This window comes from Manis pentadactyla, chromosome 6, assembly GCF_030020395.1.
Source record: "Manis pentadactyla isolate mManPen7 chromosome 6, mManPen7.hap1, whole genome shotgun sequence".
In the NCBI taxonomy this organism is placed as follows: domain Eukaryota; kingdom Metazoa; phylum Chordata; class Mammalia; order Pholidota; family Manidae; genus Manis; species Manis pentadactyla.
This window is the reverse complement of record NC_080024.1, coordinates 50,939,551-50,959,126: the sequence shown is the minus strand read 5'-3', so window position 1 is coordinate 50,959,126 and position 19,576 is coordinate 50,939,551.

The following is a 19,576-nucleotide window of genomic DNA, read 5'->3' as shown; positions in this document are numbered from 1 at the left end:
TTGTTGAGGTGCACGAGCTCTTTGTATATTTTAGATGTCAACACTTATGAGATATGTCATTTATGAATATATTCTCTCATACTTCAGGATGCCTTTTTGTTCTACTGATGATGTCCTTTGCTGTGCAGAAGTTTTTTAGTTTGATATAGTTCCACTTGTTCATTTTTTATTTTGTTTCCCTTGCCTGGGGAGATATGTTCATGAAGAAGTTGTTCATGTTTATATTCAAGAGAGTTTTGCCTATGTTTTCTTCTAAGAGTTTTATGGTTTTATGACTTAGATTCAGGTCTTTGATCCACTTCAAGTGTACTTTTGGGTATGGAGTTAGACAGTAATCCAATATCACTCTTTCACATGTAGCTGTCCAGTATTGCCACCTGTTGAAGATGCTTATTTCCCCATTGTATATCCACATCTCCTTTATTGTGTATTAATTGATGATACATGCTTCATTTAATATCTGGACTCTCTATTCTGTTCCACTGGTCTGTGGGTCTGTTATTGTGCCAGTACCAAATTGTCTTGATTACTGTAACTTTGTAGAAGAGCTTGAAGTTGGGAGCATAATTCCCTTGCTTTATTATTCCTTCTCAGGATTGCTTTGGCTATTCAGGGTCTTTTGTGGTTCCATATGAATTTTATAGCTATTTGTTACAGTGTGTTGAAGAATGCTGTCAGTATTTTGATAGGAATTGCATTGAATCTGTAGACTGCTTTAGGCAGGATGGGCATTTTGAGAATATTAATTCTTCCTACACAAGAGCATGTGATGAATTTCCATTTATTAGTATCCTTTTTAATTTCTCAGGAGTGTATTGTAGCTTTCAGGGTATAGATCTTTCACTTCCTTAGTTAGGTTTATTCCTAGGTATTATATCCTTTTTGATGTAATTGTAAATGGAATTGTTTTCCTGATTTCTCTTTCTGATCGTTCATTGTTAGTATATAGGAATGCAACATATTTCTGTGTATTAATTTTGTACCCTGCAAAATTGCTGAATTCAGATATTCTAGTAGTTTTGGAGTGGATTCTTTAGGGTTTTTTACTTACAATGTAATGTCATCTGCAAACAGTGACAGTTTGACTTCCTCCATACCCATCCAGATGCCTTTTATTTCTTTGTGTTGTCTGATTGGGGTGGCTAGGACCACCAGTACTATGTTGAATAAAATCGGGGAGAGTAGGCATCCTTGTTTTGTTCCCAATCTTAGAGAAAAAGCTTTCAGCTCTCACTGTTAAGTATGATGTTGGCTGTGCATTAATCATATATGGCCTTTATTATGTTGAGGTACTTGCCCTCTATACCCATTGTGTTGAGAGTTTTTACAATGAATGTATGTTGAATTTTGTCAAATGCTTTTTCAGCATCTGTGGAAATCATCATGTGGTTTTTGTCCTTTCTGTTGATGTGGTGGATGATGTTGATGGATTTTCAAATATTGTACCATGTACGCATCCCTGGGATGAATCCCACTTGATCATGGTGTATGATCCTCTTGAAGTATTTTTGAATTCGGTTTGCTAATATTTATTTTGTTGAGTATTTTTGCATTTATGTTCATCAGGGATATTGGTCTGTAGTTTTCTTTTTTATGGTGTCTTTGTCTGATTTTGGCATTGGAGTGATGCTGGTTTCATAGAATGAGTTTGGAAGTATTCCCAGCTCTTCAATTTTTTTGGAAAACTTTAAGGAGAATGGGTATTATGTCTTCTCTAAATGTCTGATAAAATTCAGTGGTGAATCCATCTGGTCTGGAGGGTTTTGTTCTTGGGTAGTTTTTTGATTACTGATTAAATTTCATTGGTATTAATTTATCTGTTTGAATTTTCTGTTTCTTCCTGCATCAGTCTTGGAAGGTTTTATTTTTCTAGAAAGTTGTCCATTTCTTCTAGGTTATCCAGTTTGTTAGCATATAGATTTTTATAGTATTCTCTAATAATTTTTTGTATTTCTGTGGTGTTCGTAGTGATTTTTCCTTTCTTATTACTGTTTCTGTTTATGTGTGCAGATTCTCTTTTCTCTTGATAAGTCTGGCTATGGATTTAACTATTTTATTTATTTTCTTCAAGAACCAGCTCTTGGTTTCATGAATTTTTCTATTGTTTTATTCTTCTCAGTATTATTTATTTCTTCTTTGACCTTTACTATGTCCCTCCTTCTGTTGACATTTGGCTTCATTTGTTCTTTTTCCAGTTTCAATAATTGTGCATTTAAACTATTCATTTGGGATTGTTCTTCCTTCTTTAAATAGGCCTGGTTGCTATATAATTCCCACTTAGAACTGCATTCACTGCATCCCACAGAAGTTGGGGCATTGTTCTGCTGTTTTCATTTGTCTCCATATATTGCTTGATCTCTGTTTCAATTTGGTCATTAATCCATTGCTTATTTAGAAGCATGTTGTTAAGCCTCCATGTGTTTGTGAGCCTTTTTATTTTGTTTTACAATTTATTTCTAATTTTATACCTATGTCATCTGAGAAGCTGGTTGGTAGAATTTCAATCTTTTTTAATTTACTGAGGCTCTTTGTGGCCTAGTATGTGGTATATTCTGGAAAATGTTCCATGTGTACTTGAGAGGAATGAGTATCCTGCTGCTTTTGGGTGTAGAGTTCTGTAGATGTCTGTTAAGCCCATCTTTTCTAATGTGTTGTTCAATGCCTCTGTCTCCTTACTTATTTTCTGGCTGTTTGATCTGTCCTTTGGAGTGAGTGGAGTGTTGAAGTCTCCTAGAATGAATGCATTACATTCTATTTCCCCTTTTAATTCTGTTAGTATTTGTTTCACATATGTAGGTGCTCCTGTGTTCAGTGCATAGATGTTTATAACAGTTATATCCTCTTTTTGGATTGTCCCCTTCATCATTATGTAATCTCCTTCTTTGTCTCTTGTGACTTTCTTTGTTTTGAGGTCTATTTTGTCTGATACAAGTACTGTAACTCCTGTTTTCTCCCTATTAGTTGCATGAAATATCTTTTTCCATCCCTTCACTTTTAGTCTGTGTATGTCTTTGGGTTTGAGGTGAATCTCTTGTAGGCAGCATATAGTTGGGTCTTGTTTTGTTATCCATTCAGTGATTCTACATCTTTTGATTGGTGCATTCAGACCATTTAGATTTAGGGTGATTATCGATAGGTATGTACTTATTACTATTGCAGGCTTTAGATTTGTGGTTACCAAAGATTCAAGGGTAATTTCCTTATTATCTAAGAGTCTAACTTAACTCAGTATGCTATTATAAACAAAATCAAAAGGTTCTTTTTTTTCTTTCCCTCCTTTTCTTCCACCTCCATTCTTTATATGTTAGATATCATATTCTGTCCTCTTTGTATATCCCTTTGTATTACCTCTAATGACAGCTATTTAACCTTAGGAACACTTCCATCTGTAGCAGTCCCTCCAAAATACACTGTAGAGATATTTTGTGGGAGCTAAATTCTCTCAGCTTTTGCTTATCTGGAAATTGTTTAATTCCTCCTTCAAACTTAAATGGTAATCTGCCAGATAAAATATTCTTGGTCCGAGGCCCTTCTGCTCCATTGCATTAAATACATCATGCCACTCCCTTCTGGCCTCTAAGCCTTCTGCTAAGAAGTCTGATGATAGCCTGATGTATTTTCCTTTGTATGTGATCTTTTTTCTCTCTCTGGCTTCTTTTAATACTCAGTCCTTAGCCTTGATCTTTGCCATTTTAATTATTGTATTTCTTGGTGTTGTCTTCCTTGGGTCCCTTCTGTTGGGAGATCTGTGCACCTCCATGGTCTAAGAGACTATCTCCTTCCCCAGATTGGGGATGTTTTCAGAAATTACTTCCTCAAAGACACTTTCTATCTCTTTTACTCTCTCTTCATCTTCAGATACCCCTATAATACAAATATTGTTCCATTTGGATTGGTCACACAGTTCTCAGTATTCTTTCATTCTTAGAGATCCTCTTTTCTCTCTATGCCTCAGCTTCTTTGAATTCCTCTTCCCTAATTTCTGTGTCATTTATCATCTCCTCCCCCATATATAATCTGCTTTTAATACCCTCCATTGTGTTCTTCCATGATTGGATCTCCATCCTAAATTTGTTTCTGGGTTCTTGAATATTTTTCTGTACCTCCATGAGCATGTTAATCATCTTTATGTTGAAATCTCTTTCAGGAAAATTTATGAGGTCGATTTCATTTGATCTTTCTCAGGTGTATTCATAATTTTGCTTTGAACCAGGTTCCTTTGACTTTTCATAATTTGTCTGTGGTGACCTCTAGTGTCCAGAAGCTCTCCTCTCTGGAGCTGCTCAACCACTAGAACATTGTCGGGTGTCTCACGGGAGCGGTGTTGGTGCTTGGAGGAAGGAAAGAGCTGTTTCCTGCTTCCCTGCTTCTATGCTTGTCTCCACTGCCAGAAACAGTGGACGTAACACACAGGTTTAAGCCTCTATTCTTTGTGTTTGTAGCTGCCATATGCAAGGCTTCCCTCTGGCTGGCCTGACATCAGGGCAGGGGTTGCTGGTTTGCGAACCTGAGCCAGGTACAGGCTAGCTAGGAGGAAGGCACAGCAGGCTGCATATCATGGTGGGGGACCTTGGAGATGCATAGCCAGCCAGGGGGATGGAGTGCCTGAAGATCATTTAAGCTCCCAACCTGCTGGGCAGAGTGCACCCAGACAATTTTGCCTACCTTTCCTTTCTCCTGCGCAGTTAGCTCTGTGCAATCTTTGCCCCTTTAGCAGCCCTCTCACTTTTAGGAAGTCTCTCAGACTGCCCACCCAAATCAGCCAGATATGAATCCCTGTTTTCCACAAGCAGCTGGAATCTCTCTCTCTCCAGGTATTCTGCCTGTCTTAACTTTCCAACCCCACTAAATCATCAGAGCACCATGCAATGTATGTTCATGCTCCCAGAGCAGATCTCCAGGGCTAGGTGTTCAGCAGTCCCAGGCCTCTACTCTCTCCCCACTCTGTTTCTCTTCCTCCTGCCAGTGAGCTGGGGTTGGGGAAGGGCTTGGGCCCTGCCGGCTCACAGCTTTGGTATGTTACCCTGTTTCGTGCAGTCTGCTCTTTTCTCCAGGTGTATGCAGTCTGGTGCTGCCTTCTTTCCTGTTGCTCTTTCAGGATTAGTTGTATTAATTATATTTTTGTATTATATGCAGTTTTAGGAGGAGGTCTCTGTCTCACCTCTCACGCTGTCATCCTTAATCCCAACTGGTGTCTTTATAAGAGGGAAATTTGGAACACAGACAAACACAGAAAGGAGAATGTGTGAAGTAACAGATAAAGAGAACTTCATGTTCCCTATAGGTAGAGATTGGAGTGCTATCCCTACAAGCCAAGGAACACCAAGAACTGCTGGTAAACCACCAGAAGCTAGGAAGAGGCAACGAAAGATTCTCCTCTGCAAGTTTCAGAGCATGGCCAATGCACTGAGTTCAAATCTCTAAGCTTCAGAACCATGAGACAAGATATCTATGTCGTTTTAAGCTCCCCAGTTTGTGGTATGTTGTTATGGCAGTACTAGAAAATAAATATAGTGTGTGGTAATTTATTATGCAGCAAACAAAACAAATATATCAGGTTTTGTAGAGCAGTCTGATGTCAATTTAACTCCTCTTACATTATTTTTATGAAATTTTTAGAATATCTATATACCCTAAATGTCATATATTTGGTATTCTGTATTTTTATTTTTAAATACATGTACTATGCAAATGTGTATTATATGCATGTATGTATGTACTCAATTTTTCATGACAATAATATTAATAGTAAACACTCACATATCTCGCACTCAGTTTAGAGTGCAGAATATTAACATTTGCTTTAGAACCACCTCCTGTGTGTCTCTCCATAACAGTTTTTTTAAATAAAATATCCCATGTTGATTATTTTAGAGGAGGACAATTCTTTGATAAGTGTGTTATCTTGTCAGGACCCAAAAGTCCCATAATTAATTTCATGGATTAATTTAAGCAGTGTATTTCCTCATTCAAAATTAAAATCCCTAATTAACACTTCACTACTTAAGATTCTAATTACCAAAGCTTCCCTCTAGGGCTGGAATGTTTGGCTTTTTGGAATAAAGAAAGTTCAGGTAAGCCATTTCCTCTCCTTTTTTTTCTAATCTGTTTTTGTGGCTGTCTGAGATTATTTTAAGTGCTTCAGTTTCCCTTGTTGACTCAAACAATCACCTCTGTATTCCATTTAGATAAAATATTTTTGCTGTTTTGATTGCTAATCATTGCAAACTCTTGGCAAGGGCAGAATTCAAGCAATTTGAGTAATGGATGGTTTTTATTTATCATGTATGGGAGGCATACAAATTATCTTGAAATACCTTCAGTGGCCATGAAACATAATCCCCAACAAATTTTGTCTCCTCAGTGCTCTGTGTAATCACCTGTCTTGTCCACAAAAGTCACAGAATGTATACTTTATGGATTCAATAGCAAATCTTGGAATGTCAGTTTAGGATGCACAAAGGAGGAAGAACAACCAAACTGCCTCAAGTCTTTATTATAATGTATTTTTAAAACAATCATTACTGTTATTCTTAAGAATTGGGTGGTCTATGAACTGAGTGAAGAAAACCTATCATTATTATTTAAAATTCACTTTCAGTATTTGGAAACCCTCTCCTCTTCCACCCCTCTGTATCTTGTATCCAGTGTAAATTTAGATACTTCTATTGTTTCCAATTGGGGTGAGTATTTTTTGATTTTGGAAACAGCATTGCGAGGTAGATATTTCCACATCCCAGAACATTTGGTTAAATCCTATATAAATGCCCTTGTTCTCCTGTACCTGATTCTTCTGAATGAAAGGTCTGTGTGTCACTAGGGAATAACTGGACAAAAGGTAAAGGTATCATTACTGTAATGGGGCATACTGTGGATGTACAGGGAGAGCATCAAATTGTCACTGGGGAGGGGACAACTTAGACCCTGGAAGGAATGGGAAGGAGGTAGTATTAATGATCTTCTGTATTTTAGAATCACCCTGTAGCCTTCTTCATGATAGGAAATAGAAATTCCTCTCCTAAACTATTGGAGGTTTATCACAAATAAATCATAATTTAACTATCTTCTGGGTCTATAATTCCCTTCAAAGTCATTCTGGCTATGACTTGCTTGCCATTCCCTTTAACATTATTGACAGGGCTGTCAAGAAATGCAAAGGATATCTTCAGATTCTTCACCTCTTGAGTAAAACACTTCCAGGTATGTTTTATACCTCCACTCTTATTTATTTCATGGGTATGGGAAGGAGGTGATCTAGCTGACAGCATGGACAGCCAGGATACATTAGAATAACTGTCTTCACGCAGCAAACAAAAAAACAAGGATTAGATGCAATTATTTAAATTCAACTGGGGACCCTAAAGCTTAACATCCTGCTGCAAGGCCACATTACAAGTACTTTCCAACTGTACCCCTTGTCTGACATAGGTCCCACTGATGCAGGCAGTTATAATTGTAAACACCACTTTTTTTCAAGGGGTACATATACGCTCCCAGAATTGCATATCTTAAGTGGAAGCCAAGCATAAACTGGTCTGCCTTCTGAAAAAATAGTGACTTTCCCTGTAGGGTGCTCATAAGCAATTTACAAGTCAACAGATTTCTCCAAAATGAGGCTGTCCTTATTTATGAACATGCTGCAGGCAGTTTTCCCTGCAATAGGAGCCATTCAATTAGGAAAATAACAATATTTGTCTCTGATTTGGGCAGAATGATCCATGACACCATTTTGGTCATGGAAGGTAATCAGATCAACTTCAATTACCTAGAAGAGATAGTTAGAGATTATAGTACTACCCAGACTTCCACATTATGGGTTAAGATGGAGCCTGTACAATGACTAATACATCTTTCTCTAACTGGATTAATCCCTTTAGGGTAAGTGGAAAGAACAATACAGAAACTTAAAAATATAATCACCTGACTCTCTAAGTTAGACCCTAACAGTTTATAGGATTTGTTTGGTAAATTGAGATTGGGGCTCTGGGGAACAAGGTTGAATTCACTATTGCAGGTTGACTTATCCTGCTGGTTCTAGTCCTGTTGACAGTGAACTTAATCATATACTGTATGAAACAAATTGAATAGATCTGGTCCCAGTCTTTGTCAGTCAGATTAATCAGACTGGTTGATAGAGTGACATATACAAGGAAGATTCACCAGAGGCCAACACAGTACAGAAATGAGAGGTGGATATTGTTGAAAGAGGTCTCTTGCACTTCTGTATATCTCATGAGCAGATACACAATTTTTTTTCAAACTATCTTTTCAATGATGTTTATATAGAAGCAGTTTTAGAAGATAGAAATAGTATTTCCCCTGGGAACAAATGACAGAGTTGTTTGCTGTCCAGTATAATGAAGGTAATTTCTTCCACCAGGGCAAAGGTAGGGCAGGTTTATTTGCAAAACATTGTAATGAACTTGGGTTTCCTAAACTCAGGATTACTTGGTGATAATGCAAACAAACTGTGCATTTAGCATCCACCTGTGTCCTGTTCCACTGCACTTGGGAGACTGGGGTCCAAAGTAAACTAATACAAACATTCCTTCTGTTCTGTAAGTAATGAAGCCTTCATTTCTGACCAAGGAGTGTCAAGCTATTTTCCAGTATCCATTAAGCCAAGTTGCTAACTTACAAGTACAGTAAAACCTCAGACCCTTCACAGTTCATGACATTACCATAAGTTTAACAGATTTCCTGGAGAAATACTGCTCTTATGCCTACTGTTTTCTCCCCTACTACAACACCTAATTCATTTCTAGAAGCATAACCTACAGCACCAAACTCACAGAAATGCTATAACTCATGTCTAATATAATAGTAAAGGATGCAACTTCTCTTATTAATATGACTTTATTCCATTGAAAAGATACATTCATGTGGCACAATATAAAACATTTTTAGAAAGAAAAATAAACTCTGGTGTTATGTTTATGGTTATCCCTTTTAGAATTATTTATTTCAATGTATGCTGTGAATATTACTAACTTAACCACATAGTTCAGAAATAAGTTGTAAAATCTATTGAAGGAATCTTGTAGGAATACTAGAAAAAAATACAACATGGGTTCCGAATTTAAAATTTTTATATTTATATAGCATTGTCTCTTAATATCCAATATACTCAGCAACTTTTCAAAGACTACATCATTTTTGTAATAAATTCAGTGATACCTGAGAAAGAAGCATCCGTTTTCCATAATCATTTATATATATTTACTCAATGAACATTAAATTAACAAACATGGCTAGTTTACAGCTTTGCAAACAAATGGCCTATTCAAGAATGTTGATGGCCCACTTTGGGGAAGAAAACTTGTTTTTTATTCATTATGGTCTTCCTTACACAATTTTAGAAATTATCTGAAATTATGCTGAATAATATAGGCATATTACTTTGCTTGGTTGATCTAATGTAATAGATTGAACAGATGCAAACTAGTTTACTCAGGTTAAACACAATTTTAGTAGATTGAATTGAAACTGCCTTATAAATGTACTCAAATCATGAACTAGATATGTAAGCATCAGAACCTCAGAATATACATTAGGAATAATTTTGAACTGTACCAAAATATGATGATGTGATGCTAAGAAAATCGGGGTTGGAGGAGGTCCAAGATGGCAGCATAGGACTCACCTCCTCTCACATACACAGTTAGTCTATACTTACATGCAGAACAATTCCTCATGAAGAAGAACTGAGAGCTGAATGAACAGCTTCTGCACAAAGAGGGGTAGAAAGTCCACATTAAAGTGTCAGGACATGAAGACACTGTAAAGGCAAGAACCTAATCTGCACATGGCAGCCAGCAGTAAGGAGGGATACCATTGAGGGACCTACATGCAGATTCACCTGCATAGGGGCACAGAGAAGAAAAACAACTTTAAAGGGCAATTAGACTATAAGAGAAGGAAACTGAATTGCAAAACTAGAACACCCACCAAATAAGAGAACTACTAGAACTCTCTCTGGAATCAGAGGTGCTAGTGAGTGCCATTGTTTATGTTCCCCCTGCACTTTGATAGTACTGATGGAAGCAGGGCCCTAATACTTAAATTGCCTCCTGACATCCTCCAGGGTGGCCTCCCCAACACTACCATGATAAAATATGCCCACCTGAAATCTGGCACCCCTACCAAGGAGAAAACATTGTCACACACACAGGTATTCCTTTTCTACACCCCTTTGGTTCCCAAATGTCCCACTAGGGTATTTGCTAGCCAACTTATGTGGTCCAGGCCCTTGAGCTCCTGACAGCCCTGTCAAGATGCACCTGATCCAGTGCACATGGGAACGCATCTACCCTGCAATTACCTGGCCTCCAGCAAGCCAGACAAAGCTGCTAGGTACATCTAGGAGACATTTTTACATGAAGCTACTTTTTCAAGACTGGGAGAGGTAGTTGTTTTGCTTAACTTCTAACACAAATACAAACACAGAAATGAGGAGACAGAGGAATATGCTCCAAATAAAAGAACAAGACAAAAACTTCAGAAAAAGAAATGTGATATAGAGTTAAGCAATCCACCTGATAAAGAATTCAAGGTAATGGTTGTAAGATACTCATCGGACTTGAAAGAAGAGTGGAGGAACTGAGGGAGAACTTCAAAAAAGACATAGAAAATATAAAAAAGAACCAATCAGAGATGAAGAATACACTAAATCAAATGAAAAATACATTAGAGGGAATCAACAGCAGATTGTAGAATGCAGAAGAATGGATCATTCTTCTAGATGGCAGAGTATTGAACAGCACCTAAACTAAATAGCAAAAAGAAAACAATTTTTTAATTGAGAACTGGTTAAGGACCTTTCGGATAACATCAAACTTACTATAGGAAAGGCCAGATGGAGAAGAGAGAGAAAAGGGATGGAAAGCTTATCTGAAGAAATAAAACTGGAAAAATTCTCTAACTTGGGGAAGGAATCAGACATCCAAGTCCAGGAAGCACAGAGAGCCCCAAACAAGATAAACCAAAGAATACATAATATTAACATGTCAAAGATTAAAGATAAAGAAAGAATCTTAAAATCAGCAGAGGAAAAGTATGAATTATGTACAAGGGAAACCCATAAGGCTATTGGCTATATTCCAGTAGAAATTCTACAGTCCAGAATGGAGTGGTATGATATACTCAAAGGGCTGAAAGGAGAAAAACCAACAACCAAGAGTACTCTACCCAGCAAAGCAAGGTTATAGTTCAGAACTGAAGAAAAGATAGAGTTTCCCAAATAAACATATGTTAGAGTAGTTTACTAAACTGGCCTTACAAGAAGTTAAAAGGACTTCTTTAAGAGGAAATGAAAAGGTCAGAAATAGAAGCAAGAAATTTATTAAAGGAAAAAATTTCACTGGTGAAGGCAAACATATAGAATGTAGTAGATCAATCACTTACACTAGTATGAAATTTAAAAGACCAAAGTAGTAAAATCAATTCTATCTTTAAAAAATCAGTAAAGGGAGTAATTAAATAAAAAGGTATAAAACAAGACATCATATACATAAAACATGGAGGAGGAGTAAAAATGTAATGCTGTTAGGATGCATTCTAACTTGTTATCATCAATATAATACAGACTGCTATATATGTAGGATAACATATATGAACATCACAGTAACCACAAAACAAAAACCTATAATAGATATACAAAAAATAAAGATAAAAAGTCTATGATTAACACTAAGGAAAGTCATCATGCATGAAGGAAGAGAGCAAGAGAAGAAAAAAATCAGAGAAGAACTACAAAGACAATCAGAACATTTTTTTAAATGGCATTAAGTACATACCTATCTAATATTATGCTAAATGTAAATGCAGTAACTGCTCTAATCAAAAGTCACAGGGTGACTGAATAAATGCATAAAACAAGACCTGTCTATATGCTATCTACAAAAGACTAACTTCACACATAGTCTAACTAAGACACACATAGACTGAAATGGTAGGCATGGGAAAAGATATTCCATGCAAAATGAAATGAAAAATAAAAAGCCGAGGTAGCAGTACTTAGACAAATAGATTTTAAAACAAAGACTGTAAAAAAGAGACAAAAAAAGGACATCACATAACTATTAAGGCTCAGTCCAGCAGGATTTAACAATTATAAATATCTATACACCCAAAATAAGCACATGTAAATACATAAGGCAAATATTAAAAGACATAATGAGAAATTGACAGTAATATACTAATAGTTGGGAACATTAACACCCCACTGGCATAAAGGACAGGTTATCCAGACAGAAAATGAACAAGGCAACAATGGCTTTAAATGATACATTAAGTCAAGTGGATTTAACAGTTACATACAGAACATTTCATCCAACAATAGAAAACACATTCTTTTTAAGTACACATGAAAGATTCTCCAAAATAGATCACATGTAAGGCCACAGAGCAAGCTGCAATAAATTCAAGAAGAATGAAATCCTATCAAACATCTTTTCCAACTACAACAATATGAATCTATAAATCAATTACAAGAAAAACACAGGTAAAACACTAACACATGGAAGCTAAACAACATGCTACTAAACAAATGGGTCATCAAAGAAGTCAAAGATGAAATTTAAAAATACTTGGAAACTAATAAAAACAGAAACACAATGGTTCAAAAGCTTTAGGATGCAACAAAAGCAGTTCTTCAAGGGAAGTTTATTGCAATAGAATTCTTCTTACCTCAAGAAACAAGAAAAATCTCAAGTAATCTAAATTTACACCTAAAAGAATCAGAAAAGAAAGAATGAATAAAGCCCAAAGTTGGTAGAAGGGAGGAAATAATGATAAGACAAGATATAAATGAAATAGAGACAAAAAATCACAAAAGATCAATAAAAGCAAGAGGTAGTTCTTTGAAAAGATAAACAAAACTGATAAGTTTTAGTCAGACTTATGAAGAAAACAAAGAAAGAACTCAAACATATGAAAGTTATAACAGACATCACCAAAATACAAACAATTATGAGAGATTACTAAGGAAAACCATATGCCAACAAAACGACAACACAGAAGAAATGGATAAATTCCTAGAAACATACAATCTCCCAAGACTGAACCAAGAAGAAATAGTAAATCTGAGCACAGCAATTACTGGTAATGAAATTGAATTAGAAATCAGAAATTCCCAACAAACAAAAGACCAGGACCAGTTAGCTTTCTAAATGAATTTTACCAACAGTTAAAGAAGAGTTATTACCTATCCTTCTCAAACTATTTCAAAAGACTGAAGAGGAAAGAATGTTTCCTAATTCATTCTATGAGGTCAGAATTACTCTGACACCAGATCTAGACAAAGACATTAAAAAAATAAATTTACAGACCAGAATCCCCAATGAACACTAATGAAAATACACTTAGAGAATATTAGCAAATTAAGTTAAAAAACATTGAATGGATCAGTCACCACAGCCAAGTGGGTTTATTCCAAGGACAAAAGGATGGCTCAATATACACAATTCGGTCATGTCATACACCACATTTACAAAAGGAAGGATAAAAATGTGATCACTTCAATAGACACTGAAAAAGCAAGTGACAAAATTCAACAACCACTCATGATAAAAACACTCAACAAAGTGGTTATACAGGAAAAATAATAAAATGTCATACTCAAATGATGAAAAATTGAAAGCTTTTCCTCTAAGATCAGGAACAGGACAAGGATACCCATTCTCACCACTTTTATTCAACATAGTACTGGAATTTTTAGTCATAGCAATCAGACAAAAAAAAGAAATAAATAGGTAAGGAAGAAATAAGTTGTTACTAATTGTAGATGACACACTATATACACAGAAAACCCTAAAGACTCCACCAAAAAATTATTAGAATAAATGAATTCAGAAAATTCACAGGATACAAAATCAATTTATAGAAATCCTCTGTATTTCTATAAACAAATAACAAAATATCATGAGAAATTAAGAAAACAATATGATTTACAATTGTATAAAAAAGAATACAGTGCCAGAATATAATTCTAAGCAAGGAGGTAAAAGACCTATACTCTGAAAATTATAAAACACTGATAAAAGAAATTAAAGACATAAATAAATGGAAGGATACTCCATGCTCATGGATAGGAAAATTTATATTGTTAAAATGGCTTTACCACCCAAAATAACCTACAGATTAAATATAATCCCTCTCAAAATACCAATGGCATTTTTCACAAAAATAAACAATAATAATCTAAAGAATTGTGTAGAGCCATAAAAGACCCTGAACAGCCAAAGCAATATTGAGAAAAAATGAATAAATCTGGAGATAACATGCTTCCTGATTTCAAACTATATTGTAAAGTTATAGCAACCAAAACAGTATGGTAGTGGCACAAAAATAGACAGACCAATGGAACAGAATAGAGAACCCATATAAACCCACAATTATATGGTCAATTAACATATGACAAAGGAGGCAAGAACAATGGGGAAAAGATAGTCTCTTGAACAAATCGTGTTCAGAAAAATGGACAGTCATATTCAAAGAATGAAATTGGATCACTGCCTTACACTATACACAAAAGTAAATTAAAAGTGTTAAAGACCTAAACATAAGACTGAAACAATGAAACTCCTAGAAGAAAACATAGGAAGTAAACTCTTGAACAACAACATCTGTATTTTTTTTTTCTTTGACTCCCAGGGTTAGGCAAACAAAAGCAAAAATAAACAAGTGGGACTATATCAAACTAAAAAGCTTCTGCGCAGCAAAGGACACCATCAACAAAATGAAGAGGCAACTTACTGAATGGGAGAATATATTTGCAAATGATATATCGGATAAGGTACTAATATCCCAAATATATAAAGAACTTGTATAATACAACACTAAAAAAAAGGCAAGTAATAAATTAAAAATGGGCAGAAGACCTAAAAGACATACAGATGGCTAACAGGCAGATGGAAAGATGCTGCACATCACTAATCATCAGGGAAATGAAATTCAAAAGCACATACCAGTTACACCACTATTCAAAAGACAAGAAATAATAAGTGTTGGTGAGGATGTGGAGTGTCCTTTGATAGATGAATGGTTATAGAAGAGGTGGTATATATATACAATGGAATATTACTCAGCCATGAGAATGAAATCTTGCCATTTGAGACAGCATAGATGGACTTAGAGGGTATTATCCTAAGTGAAATAGAGAAAGAAAATGCCATATGATTTCACTTATATGAAGAATCCAAAAGAGTAGAACAAATGAACAAACAAAGAAAAACAGAAATAGACTCATAAATACAGAGAACAAACTGGTAGTTGCCATGGTGGCAAGGGGGACAGGTGAAATAGGTGAAGAGAATAAAGAAACACAAACTTCCAATTATAAAATGATATAAATCATGGGGATGAAATGTACAGCATAGGAAATATAGCCAATAATACTGTAGTGTATTTATAGGGTGACAGGCAGTAACCACATTTACCATGAACATTTTGTAATGTATATAACAATTGGATCACTATATTCTATACCTGAAACCAATGTAATATTGTATATCAACTATATTTCAATTAAAAAATAAAGAAATCAGGATCACCTTTTTCTACTACTCTGATTTAATGATTAGGAAATAATTACATATAAGCATGAACACTCTATATTCATTCTGTAAATTTACCATATTCATTCTGCTTTTCAATCTATTTTACTTTTAGGCATAAAGTTTAGATCAATCAAAATGCATCAATAATTCATGCTATAAATGTAGGAAATTATTTAAGACTATAGATAAATATTTTTATCTGCCAAAGAAATGCAATAATTGCTGATTTCTCCTAAGGTAATATCTAAAGAGCTTCTGGGAAAATTAGACCAATTAAAATATATTTAAAAATATATGCTCATGTTTACTTGAGTTGGCAAATGATAAAATGCTGCCATCCTTTCCAAAAAAGAGAAATATATATATATATATACTATCTGTATATTTATCATATATATAGTATGTATTATAAATGATTCAACACCCTTTTTAAAGACAAATATACTTGAGGGAAAAGCAAGACATATTAACTCTAAAAGACAGTACAACATACACAACTTTAGATCTCACATAAAATAATTCTTTCAAGTCAAATTAATTGTATGCAATATACTAGTTTTTTCATTCATAGCTTACATCCATAGGTAACTTCTATTACTATCAAAAATGATTATAAATAATGTAATGATATTGAACTTAGAATTTAAAAATACTTCATTATAAACATATGTCACCCAAGAATTAGGAAATTTCATTTATCTTGTCCAATTATATTCACACCATATTTGAGAAAGAAAAGGAAAAATCAGAATGAGAAAAAATGTAGTTAGAAAAAAACCACATTAATTCATATGAAATTATTCACCCTGAATTAAAAAGAAAAACAACTGAGTCTCATGAAAAGCACCAAGTTGTTTTAAACATGATGGATGGATACAAAGGTATCTGTATTTCTAGTGTATTAAAAAGCAAATGACAACAAAGATAAAGGGAATACTTCCTGACTCTTAAAAATATCTGCATTGGTAACTATGGATTCAATAGTAAGTTATTCTTCTTATTATTTGTTCTCATGTAAAAAGTAATGACAATCTTGTGAGAAGCTATTTCAAATGTTGAATAAGACTATGCATTAAGACAGCCATGTAACAGACAGTTACATTTAGACCGCCATGATTTCTTTTTATATTCTACACAACACTTGTTGGGATAACAGCAAACACATAGCCCTAACTACTGCTTCTCCAGTCATGGGACTGCTTGCTCTATTTTCAGTAAAATAACTCTGGTTATCTTAACCCTTAAGACCATATTTTCCTGCTTTCCCTTATTCCTGCTCCAAGGGGCCAAATATCATTCAACATTTTCACAAAGCTTTTTTTTAAAAACTGTATCTATATCTCGCACATACAACAAACCAAGTGCTTAAAATGTCAACTGGGATTACACAGCTCATTTGACTACTTTAAATATTCAGTGTCCTTATTTGAAAACATTATATTTTTAGATAGACAATGTGTGACGTGTTTTAAAAATATGAAACTGTACTTTATTAAGGAGAAACAGATCTAAAGGGGAAAATGTGAAAATAAATGGTTTCCCAAACACACAAAACCACACAGAGATTGCTTTAACTGAGATGGGTGTATAATGGACACAAGTTAGAAAGAATAAACAGAGAAGCACAAGGAAACACTATAGAACTCCTGTGCAACAAGCAGCTCTTCAAAGAATATATGTTTGAATTATTATACTGCAAATAGGAAAGTTGAAAGCTTTGGGAGAAGACAATATGAGTTGCATACTACTGTATCTTTTTAAGAAATGAAGTACACTTGTACCAAATTCATATCTATTGAACTGAGAGGAGATATCAAGAAAAGGAAAAATATTTTAGCATAATTACTTCATTATTCATGGAAAAAGACACACATAAGAAAAAGAAGAGAAAAGCAACATGTTATATAAAGTTAATAAGGGCAAATCATATTTTGCCTAAAAGCAAAAAGGTTATGTTAATAAAGCATAACATATTCAAAATATATCTGAGATAAAAATAACAGAACAAAAATAACATAATTTCATTTATATATGGAATCTAAAAAACAAAATTACATACAAACAAAACAGAAACATGTATAGATCAGATTGGTGGTTACCATAGGGGGTGGAGGCAGAGGGATGGGTGAAATAGGGGGAAAAAATGACAATGTTTAATATTTTAATATGGGCAATAGCTAACATAAGTGTATACACATGTCAAAATTCACCAAGCTGTACACTACGATTTGTGCATTTTATTTTATATACCTCAATAAAGGAAATTTTTTAAATAAATAAAACCAAAATATTCTCAAATAAAGAGAAACAACCAAGTACTAGAAAAGAATAAATAAAATCAGAAAAAAATAGATGCAAGAAGATGCTCTACTTTTGAATCAGATATAGATCTTGGAGAGGGTAGGAATGTGTGGATTGTTTATACTCATGTAGTTACCCTTTCTGGCTCCATGAAGCAGGAATTAGAATTGCAATGTCAGAGTTCAAAATATATTTTAAAGGCATTGTTTCAAAATAAATTTTCTTCCACATAAAAGTTGAAGAGATTTTATCTTTGTAAATGAGTGATGCTAATGATGAAGGGATAAAAAACATTTCTCGGTACAATGAAATCATTCTGATAGGATAATAGCTTAAGGCCTCAATGATGATGTGAAAGACCCATTGAGTGAGTCTATTAGAATCTACATATTTAACAAGATTCCCACTGATTCTTAGGCACACTTAAGTTTAAATAGCATTGACTTGGGGATATGATGATCCAATAAAAATAAAAGTATCTCTTCCAGATAAGTTATCTTAAGCTGACATTAAAGGAAAGAGAGTTTATTCCATTTGATTAACAATCAGCTCTCATTATTTTATATCTAATGCTGAAATAAAATTACACAGACTATTCTCTGTCTAAAGAGAGACAGAAAAACATTTTTGTTTCATGCAAATAATGGAGAAATTATTGCAATAAGCCTATTTTGTGTTTTTAATATTTGTATTTTAATGGTGCTAATAGGTAAATCAGTGACATTTTTAAAATATGGTACTTTCTAGAAATTTAGTGTGGGAATAAAATGTATTTCATAATCAAAGGCAGATTTTTTGCTATGTTATTTCTGTAGACAGTGGAAAAACTGGTTTAATTATTCTTGTAGATTATTTCCTGTTTCCTACTGACTATTTAATGAGTCAAAGACATCTCTTTCTAAAAAAGGGTTTGATTATCAGTAGCTTAAATAATAAACCAGTTCAAAATGACTATGTGGATTCTGAATCTGAGAGATTTTGATGGTTTGTTAAATTATAATAAATATTTATTAAATGCCTTCTACATACAAGTAACTGAATAATACAGGCACTCTCGGTGCCTTGTTGAATTTACCTTACAGCAAGAGATAGTTATAATTGGCTAAAATCAAGATTTGGGGTTGAAATTCCACTCTTATTTCCTCTGCTTTACTAAGGCAGAAATGAATATTGAAAATTGGATTATTTTGGAGTACATAAATTTACTTCCGGAGGGAATTTGAATTTTGGTCATAAAAGCTTAGAGCACATCTGGCATGTCAGATAAGGAAAATGATGTCATTAGATAACTGCAAAGGTTCCCAATGAGCATGTGACCATGCATGACAATGGGACTGCACCCTAGGGGAGTGCTAAGGCATGTTTGGTCTGCTGCTTGATTTTGTCCTACATGATTTGTTAAGCAAACAAAAGAATATGAGAAGCTCGCTAGTCTGAGTGTGCCAATGTTGCAGTAAGGCACTTCACCCATTCTTTCTAGGCAGCTGCCCCTGTGAGAACTGCAGATGCAGAAGAGCTGGCCACTGCACTCAAAGTAAATATGGCAAGGTAGCCAGAAATAATTATGAACTACAAAAATGTAAGCTACAGATGCTGCACTCAAAGAATACACAGAGATGGAAAAAACAAAAACAAAACCATACAGAACAGGCAAAAAATATTCATAGAAGCCAAAATTAAAATACACTCTCTTAAATATCTAGATAAGCAAAGTTTAC